The sequence below is a fragment of the Cupressus sempervirens genome, chromosome 3 (assembly GCF_028749045.1).
Source record: "Cupressus sempervirens isolate cs-2001-9-10 chromosome 3, ASM2874904v1, whole genome shotgun sequence".
Taxonomy (NCBI): Eukaryota; Viridiplantae; Streptophyta; class Pinopsida; order Cupressales; family Cupressaceae; genus Cupressus; species Cupressus sempervirens.
The window spans coordinates 899,089,087-899,097,332 of NC_143120.1; the positions used below are offsets into that span (position 1 = coordinate 899,089,087).

General features: G+C 31.9%; 1 long non-coding RNA gene across 1 annotated transcript; it reads left to right on the forward strand.

The window, feature by feature from the left end:
• Positions 1-4,366: 4,366 nt before the first annotated feature.
• On the forward strand, positions 4,367-5,946 carry LOC149569698 (uncharacterized). The gene is made up of 4 exons (XR_016361764.1): positions 4,367-4,773; positions 4,934-5,201; positions 5,333-5,402; positions 5,847-5,946. It is a non-coding gene; the product is annotated as an uncharacterized LOC149569698 (long non-coding RNA).
• Positions 5,947-8,246: the final 2,300 nt, after the last annotated feature.

An 8,246-nucleotide genomic window follows, 5' to 3' on the forward strand; every position in this document is an offset into this window, starting at 1 on the left:
TTTGCACTGCAAATGTGGAATTACATAATTCATAAGTACAATATGCTAACCCACATGGGCGCCTTCAATATAATAATTTGCTAGACAAGCTACGAACTATCCCTAGAGTTGTCCTAGACAATGTTTGGGCCTTTCTTAAATAGGCAGTTTTATGCCACATGGGAATGTTCCAGATGCTCAAACTTAATACCTAGGGCTGATAGACCCTAACAATACAAATAGGGTTGGCCAAATACATCTTTGACAAATTATTTTAGAAATTTTGGTAGCCCAACTTACGAAGGCCATAACTAACGAATTGTTGCTCCAATTGGCTATTATAACCACTTTTTGAAAATGCTAGCTCATGATCTACAAGCTCAAAACTATGATAGCACCCTTCTATTGAGTTTTTGGACCTCATCCGAGTACTCTAAGGCCTCCAACGGTGAGCCTAAAGATTTTTTTGCAAATTTTTCCACTGAAAATCCACAATAACTTCTCTGATACTAATGCTTGAGAAATGAGATTTTTATGGTAGTCTTACAACTCTAAAATGAGCCTTCCTTTAGAAAATGAGAACATTCTAAGCTCGTATGACAAACTTATTAAAAATAGTAAGTTCTTATAAATAGTAACCACCATGTCTTCTAGTCCTTATTAAAATAGAAAAGACTGAAAATAAAATATTTTTTGGGTAATACAAGATTTCCCTTGCGCCCAGGATGATCCTGCATCAAACTTGGTGATTTTGGATTCTTCATTCCTTGTTGTTTTTGAGAACAAATAAGCTACGTTCCCCAATCAGAGCCAACTTTTGTACTCAATTTCATATTCACAAAATTTGGGCAACCATGGAGAAAATTTCATAGGATAAATTCTCCAAGGCATTTTCTTAGCCATTTTATTTATTTTTGGTTTTAGTTTTGCCCTAGGATTTTGGCATTTTTAATTCCATTGCCTCAATAAGATTTATATTTTAAGAATTATTGAGGAATTAAGCGCACAACATGTCGGGGTTTTAATCCTAGTTGCATATCTTCATTTCTAATTTAAAATATTGTTGGGTATTTTTCACTTGTACAACTTGTAAAAATTAAAACTTCATCTTTATACATGTGCATGGGGATATATGAAATTTAATGAGTTCATAATGTAATAGTGGTATTTTCAAGATTGGTTGTACATATTTTCTCTTTTAAAGCTTTAAAAGTGTTTACATAAATGTACATGAGAAGCCCGCATATGTATTACACCATTACATATATGCAAAGGTGGCAATTTTGGGAGTTATTACGTGTTTTAAATAACTTGTAATGAAGCTTAGACATGTCTTTTATTTCCTAAAACTCGTAACTAACCTATGGTGGTGATTTTTGGAAGGATTGCACATCTTAAAATGACTCATGTTATATGTAAATACTTTCCTAAAGCCCATTTTGGTCTTTCTATGTATATGCAAGGTATGCATTCTTCATTAAAAACCCATTATTGTTATGCAAGTGTATTTTTTAATGCTTTGTGGGTCTAGAAAGTGATTTTTTTTTATTGAAAGAAGCATTTTATTAATAAAAATAAACATTTACAAATAAATAACAACAGATACAATGTTGACCGCTATAACAACATTTTGAATGTTATTACATGACTTGAAAATTCATATCATACATTTGATAGTTTCTTAGAAACTCATTCTAGTATCTTTTTAACGTATGTAAAAGCCCAATACATGTGAATGAATCCAAGAATCATGTTATTACTCCAAATCACCATTTGAAAGGCACGTTTCATGAATTTTAAAGCCCGTCAAGGGAATTGCAAGTTGTATTTTGTAAAGGAAATGCATAGTCCTAACTTGCAAACATATTTCCAAAGCCCATTTTAGGGTATAATATGAAAAAAATAGGTTATGGAAGCTTCTATTCAAGTTAGAAATATTGTATAGGTCATTACATAATTATTTTCATTTAAAAGTTGCATTTGAAGCAGTAAAATCCATTTTTGGCCATTTTGATAAAAACAACTACATCAAACACCTACTTTTGGATGTGTAAAGCTCATTTTGGGCATTCAAGTAGAAATGTGTGGGTGTTTATGAAGCAAAACCTTCACCTTTGATTGGCAACATCAAGTTAAAAGCTTGTCCAAGGGCATAAAGTGCTCCAACTTGATTATCATTACCAAAACAATATGTTTGCTCTTCAAGGTGCCATTTTTAATTTCATTGCATCTACATTTCAATTTTAAGCAACAACATTTTCTGGTTTGAATGAGTCTTTCTTATTGCAATTTTGTTGCATTTTTATCCTCCATTATGAATAATTTCCAAGAATCTCTTACTGAATCATGAATGCATTTATTTGGCCCAAGAAGGATTATCAAATTATTTTGCCTATATAGCTACAACCTTGGTTCTTCATCCAAATCCAAAATCATTTACATTTGTGAAGATTGATTCAAAGATTCAAAAGACTCCTTCATTTTTGGATTCTTTTTGGTGCAATCTAGGGATTTTTCTTTGTTATTGTTTTATTTTCAAAAATTGTTTTCATATTTGTGTCATATTTTGTTTGAGAACATTGTTTGTCAAAACAATGTGATGATCTTATTTCAATGAGAATTCTTCTCAAATATTGTAATATTTGTTCTTCACTTCATGAAATAGCTCCAAACACTCATTTGTAATTAGGAGTAGAAACCATGTCTATAAAACTTGTCTTACATAAAATTACAAAGTTTTAATTAGTGGATTGTGTCAATATTTTCTTAAGTTGATTATGAATTTTATACTTTGTTCAAGAGTGATTTGACTCCAATCTTGAAATCTTTGAGAAACATATTGTATTCAGAGTTATAATTTGGTTTTATGTTTGATTTTGGAGACTTTGGGCTCTTTATAAAGTTTAAAATTAATATAGGATTCTTAAGGAAGGGAATAACTTGCAGATTTTGCGCTGCTTCATTTTTATCGATTGTGCATACATGGTGAAATGTACGTTGGAGACTTTGAGTTGCACAAGTGCTTCATTTTTAATCTCAAAATCTCAGCAGCTGTGGGAAGACTTTGAAATTTCATGAGTTTCTTAGTTACATAAAAAAATGTTGGCACACTAAAGATTATTCTTATGCTTAACCTCATGTCCCCATGCTACTGCTTAGCTTATTTTTGTTAGCAACAACTACTCAACTTTTTGTGGCATAGATGGTGACCCCATGATGGTAATGTTTGCTACTTAATTTTAAGTGATCTTTTAAATATTAATTTTTAATCAAATTTCTAGTTATATTTCTTGCAAATGAATTCGGGAAAAAAAGTTATAGGAAAACAAAAGGGAGAAAGAAAAAAATTGGTGAAGACAAATGTCACTTTTTCAATAAGCAATGTTGCTTATTTTCAACCCCCAATTTTTTTGATAACTTATTTTCATTTGCTAAAAACTAGATGCTCTACAAAAATAGGAAAAGATTCCAAAGTTCCATTTTCCCACAATTTCTATTTTGCATGGGAACACTAGTGCTTAAATTTAATCAATAAGGGGGAAGCCTTCCCTCACAAGTCAAAGAGATCGTCCCATATGCATTGTTTGGTATGCAATTATCCTTAAAAAAATGATTGTTGCAAAATATCCACAATTTTGTAAGTTGTGGTCACAATGGTTTACATTGCCACCCAACAATATGCATTATCATTAGGTGTGTCTTCATTCTAAATATAGTAATAGATATCAAAATATATGTTATACCAATAAAGTGTCTATATCATAATCCGTATCGTAAGACAATGAACCAAAATATTATAAGAACAATGTCTATAACTTATTATAAACCAAGATTATGAAAATACTCGTATATTCTAAAATAAATAAATAAAATAATATTATAACTATAAAGTGATCAAATTTAAATAAAGATCAAGAAATATTAAAAATATAATTATAATAATTAAAAAACTATATAATATTTTATGTTAGATGATATCCGTAGTTAAATTTTCTATAATGTGTTAATGTTGTTGTCTATGGGACATGCTAATTTCTATCCAAATGCACTAAAGACTAAACAAAGTCAAACTTTTTATTTTTATTTTAAAGATTTAAAAAAACGTGGTGATTTTCCAATTTTTTTGTTATTTTCAACTACAACCTATGAAATTCAAACGCTGAAATTTTCAGAAAAATCCATGATGTTTTCAATTTTTTGAAAATTGATCCAAGTATACAATTAGGATGGAGTATAGCCGCGTCCGATGGCTATAGCTTAATATGCTAATTCTACGTAGGTACAATAGTTGACGCTTAACATGCATCATCCGACGAGTAATCAACGGGAGCTCTAGTTGGCTGTAAGTTTACGAGCCTTAGCAAGACGCTTGGGTACCAGTGGAAAATTAATAGCGTTTAATTGAGATTGTGAACCTGAATACTTTGAATAAAATAAAATTATAAAATTTGATTAGAGACCAATTTGAATCGTACGCCAACGATGAAGTTCTTATAAATCTCGTCCATATCCAACCAAACGGCTATCTCGTGAGCTCGCCTGAAGATTTCGCTTTTCTTTTCCCTCATCGCACCCGTATGTTCGACGCTTTTCAGAAGAAAATCTCTTCTCTCAGACGTTTTTCCAGATATTTTACTTGAAAATCTCCGGCTGGTAATTCTTTTTAATTTGTCGCCATTTTCTAATAAACATTTTCAATTTCTTACGAGCATGCTTGGGAACCGGTCGAATATTAATAACTGGAGAGTGGGAAGGAAAAATCTGATTAAGGAACAATTTGAATTCCATGCCACGGTAAAGTTTTGAAAAACCTCGTCCCTATCCAACCGAACGAAGATTTTTGCTTTTTAATAAACCTCTTTCATATCGCACGCTTCTATTCGAATCTTTTCCAAAGGCGAGCCTATTTTACGATTTCCTTTAATTCTTGGTTTCATACTCTATTTTACTTCAGAAATTCTCTGTACTGTGCAAAGAAACTCTCCTTCGACGTCATAAGCTCAGAAAATTCTCATGAGGGTTTAATTCCAGAGAATTCTGGAAATTTTTGTGTACCTGCGAATACTGCAGAACAATTTGTTGATCGTGGCGGCACAATTAACCTGAAAATTTACCTCCGGCTGGAAATTCTTTTATGCTCGTCTCCCAGTACGTGGATGTATTTGTCGGCATTTTATAATATAAGTTTTTAAGTGCTATTTGTCTGTCATCTGCATAGCAAGGTAAGTTGTGGATTTATTTTCCTTTCCTCTTTCAACAATTTTTCTTACCAATGTTTCTCACGCTTCTTGTATGCCACATTATGAAGTCTTTTTTGTGCTTTGTTTTGACATGTTTCCTCTGTATTAGGAAGGTTTGTAGAATACAAAACTTCTGCAAAGGTCTTGAAAGACAACCGGCATTAAAGTGCAGCTCAGCGTTTGGTAGTTTCTTCCTTCCCTTCTTTGTAAATAATGTTAGGTGACAGTGGGGATGTAATTGTAGGATGAAATTGTTGAAATTTTTGTAATAAGGAATTTGGAAGATGAATATCTAAGTCTTGTTAGTGTTTTGTTTTTCTTAATTCTAGAAGGAAATCGTTAATTTTTTGTTTTTCTGGGTTTTGTGTTTTGCCAAGACTGCCGAATAATTCTTTGATTGCCCGGCAGTACAATTTGCCTGCGGCTTAGTTCGCTTACAGTGCATGGTCTGCATTTTTTGTTACAAGTTTTAAGTGCTATTTTTCTCTGCAGATGAAGTTAAGACGTGGATATTTGCCTCTTCTCTTTTAACATATTTTCTAACCAATGTCTTTCACATTTGTTTTATGCCCACATGATGAAGTTTTTCCCGTGCCTCTTTTAATTTGTTTTCTTTGAATTAATAAGGTTTACAGAAAACAAAATTTCTGCAATGGTCTTGAAAGAGAGGGTTCCAGTAAAGTTCTTGCAAGACAACCGACATCGAAGTGCATCTCAGAATTTGGTAGTTTCGTTCTCTTCTTTTATTACAATTGTCCTATGAAATAGTCGAGTTAAATTTATGTTTTTTTTCTTAATTGTAAGATGAAATTGTTGTTTTTTTTGGAAAATAAGGATTTGGAAGATGAAGATCTAAGTCTTGTTAGGTTTTCTTTTGAATTGTAAATGAAATTGCTCCGAATAACGAATAAGGATTTGAAAGATGAAGATCTAAGTCTTTTTACTGTTTTTTCTTATTTATAGGATGAAATTGTTAATTTTTTTGGAAAAAGATTGTGGAAGATGAAGATGAATAAGCTTAAGTTAAAAATAAATTATAATATACTTAAATCTACATTTCTTTTCCTTTTAATATACAGTGAAGTAGATGATTTCTTAAAATTCACATGGTTAGAATGTATTAGGAGTCGGGACTTTCCAGTCCACATGCAAGAACTATTACAATCCATCTGAGATAATCATCTTCAAGTGTCCCTATGTTAGCCATTCCATCTCATTGAGTTTCATGGGTAATTGGCCTCTGCAATTTCTGAGTAGATTAGCTATTGGTACCTTTCATTGAGTAATGAGTTCACTCAATTGTTAGCAATAGAAATATGATTCCCAACATGAAGCGTGGTTGGTACCCATTTACATTTAATGTTGGTAACAACCATTTTTTATGTCTTTGGCATCTTACTCAACTCCTTTGTGAGTGATCATGATGTATTCTCCTTTGCTTTCTCTTTGGCTTGATACAGACAAATTAGGAGACTTGTAGTTGTCTAAAATGTATGAAACCTTTCTCTGCGCCTACTAAAACTTTGCCACACAATTCTGATTTGTAACTCTTTGTTGAACCCTGCAAATCAACATACTCTTTTCATCAACATCATGATTATTGGTGTTTCGCATAACTCATGATGACACCCAGCGGCATTCTGATTTATTACTTCACCAAGCACCACATTTATTTCACCAAAAGAAAATTTATACCACTTTTCACTTCTCCACTACAAATTTCATTACTAACAAATATCGAGACAACCACATTTTTTTAATCACTAATCCCATAAAAGTTAGGTTGAGCTTTCCACTCTAATCACTATGCAATGGAGCTCGACTGACCAATGGAAATGTACAATTTATTATTAAATAATATATTGATAATCTTATTTATTTATTAAAAATGGTTATACAATTTTAAAACAAGCTTTATTAATTCAATATTCAGTATAATAACAACATTGGATACCAACCTTATCTAATACCTATCTTAATCTAATTTTAAAGAAAATAAATCAATTAATTAACTAAGCAATGAATATAACTGAAATAAAAAATATAAATAACTAAATGATGTAACCATGGGCCACGTCACTCCAAAGGAAGAACATCACATATATATTAAAGATCCCAATCGAATGAAAAGACAAGCAGCAAGGAATACGATCCAATTAAATCGGTCAACAAGTGGAATATAACGACACAGTACTATATAACGCCCACGAACTCCACAATAGCGTCAAATCCAATACCCCACACACTTAGTGGGCCACACTTGTTAGGGTGTACACAATAGGGATTGCTTGTGGACAAAGGAGGTACGAAGCACACCATGTTCATAAGGGATATAATAAATAATTATGCCTTTGGTGTTTAAGTATTTCTTATTTATTTCATTTTGTGGCATATCATGTAATTAATAAATAAATTAACTACTAAAGAATTTATTAGGATTATAGTAAATTCATTCTTTAAGGAAGGCAATTAAGAATATAACATAATTAAGTTGATTAAAAGGAAGGAATACAACTTTATGTATTCATATCAGAGATAGGTGTACTCCTATTTGGCTAATATAATGAAGTATCTGATTGTCAGTATCAGAAATGGATATTCCATTTGGTCGACAATATATGTAAGGATATATTCAGTGTTGGTATTAGAGACGGGTATAATAATGCCCATTTGGCCAAACACATACTAAAGGAATACAACCTCTATAATGTTTTTGAAATTAAAAGCGACCTAAACGAGGGGGTCGGCCCATACAAGCAAAAAGCTGGTAACTAGCACATTACCAGCAGAAACCACTAGCAGACAAAAGACTAACTAAACATCAACATAGTTCTAAATGTTTGCAAAAAACCAATAGAGTTTAAGAGCAACTAAGCTAAAACCTAACAAAGATAGCTAGCAAACTACAAAAGTTCAACATAACGAAAATTGGCATAATAGGCCAACCCGGGTCTTAATAACAGCTGTATACCAGCAAAACCTTAACCAATAGTAAGACATAAAAAGTCTTGGATCCAAGGATCAACT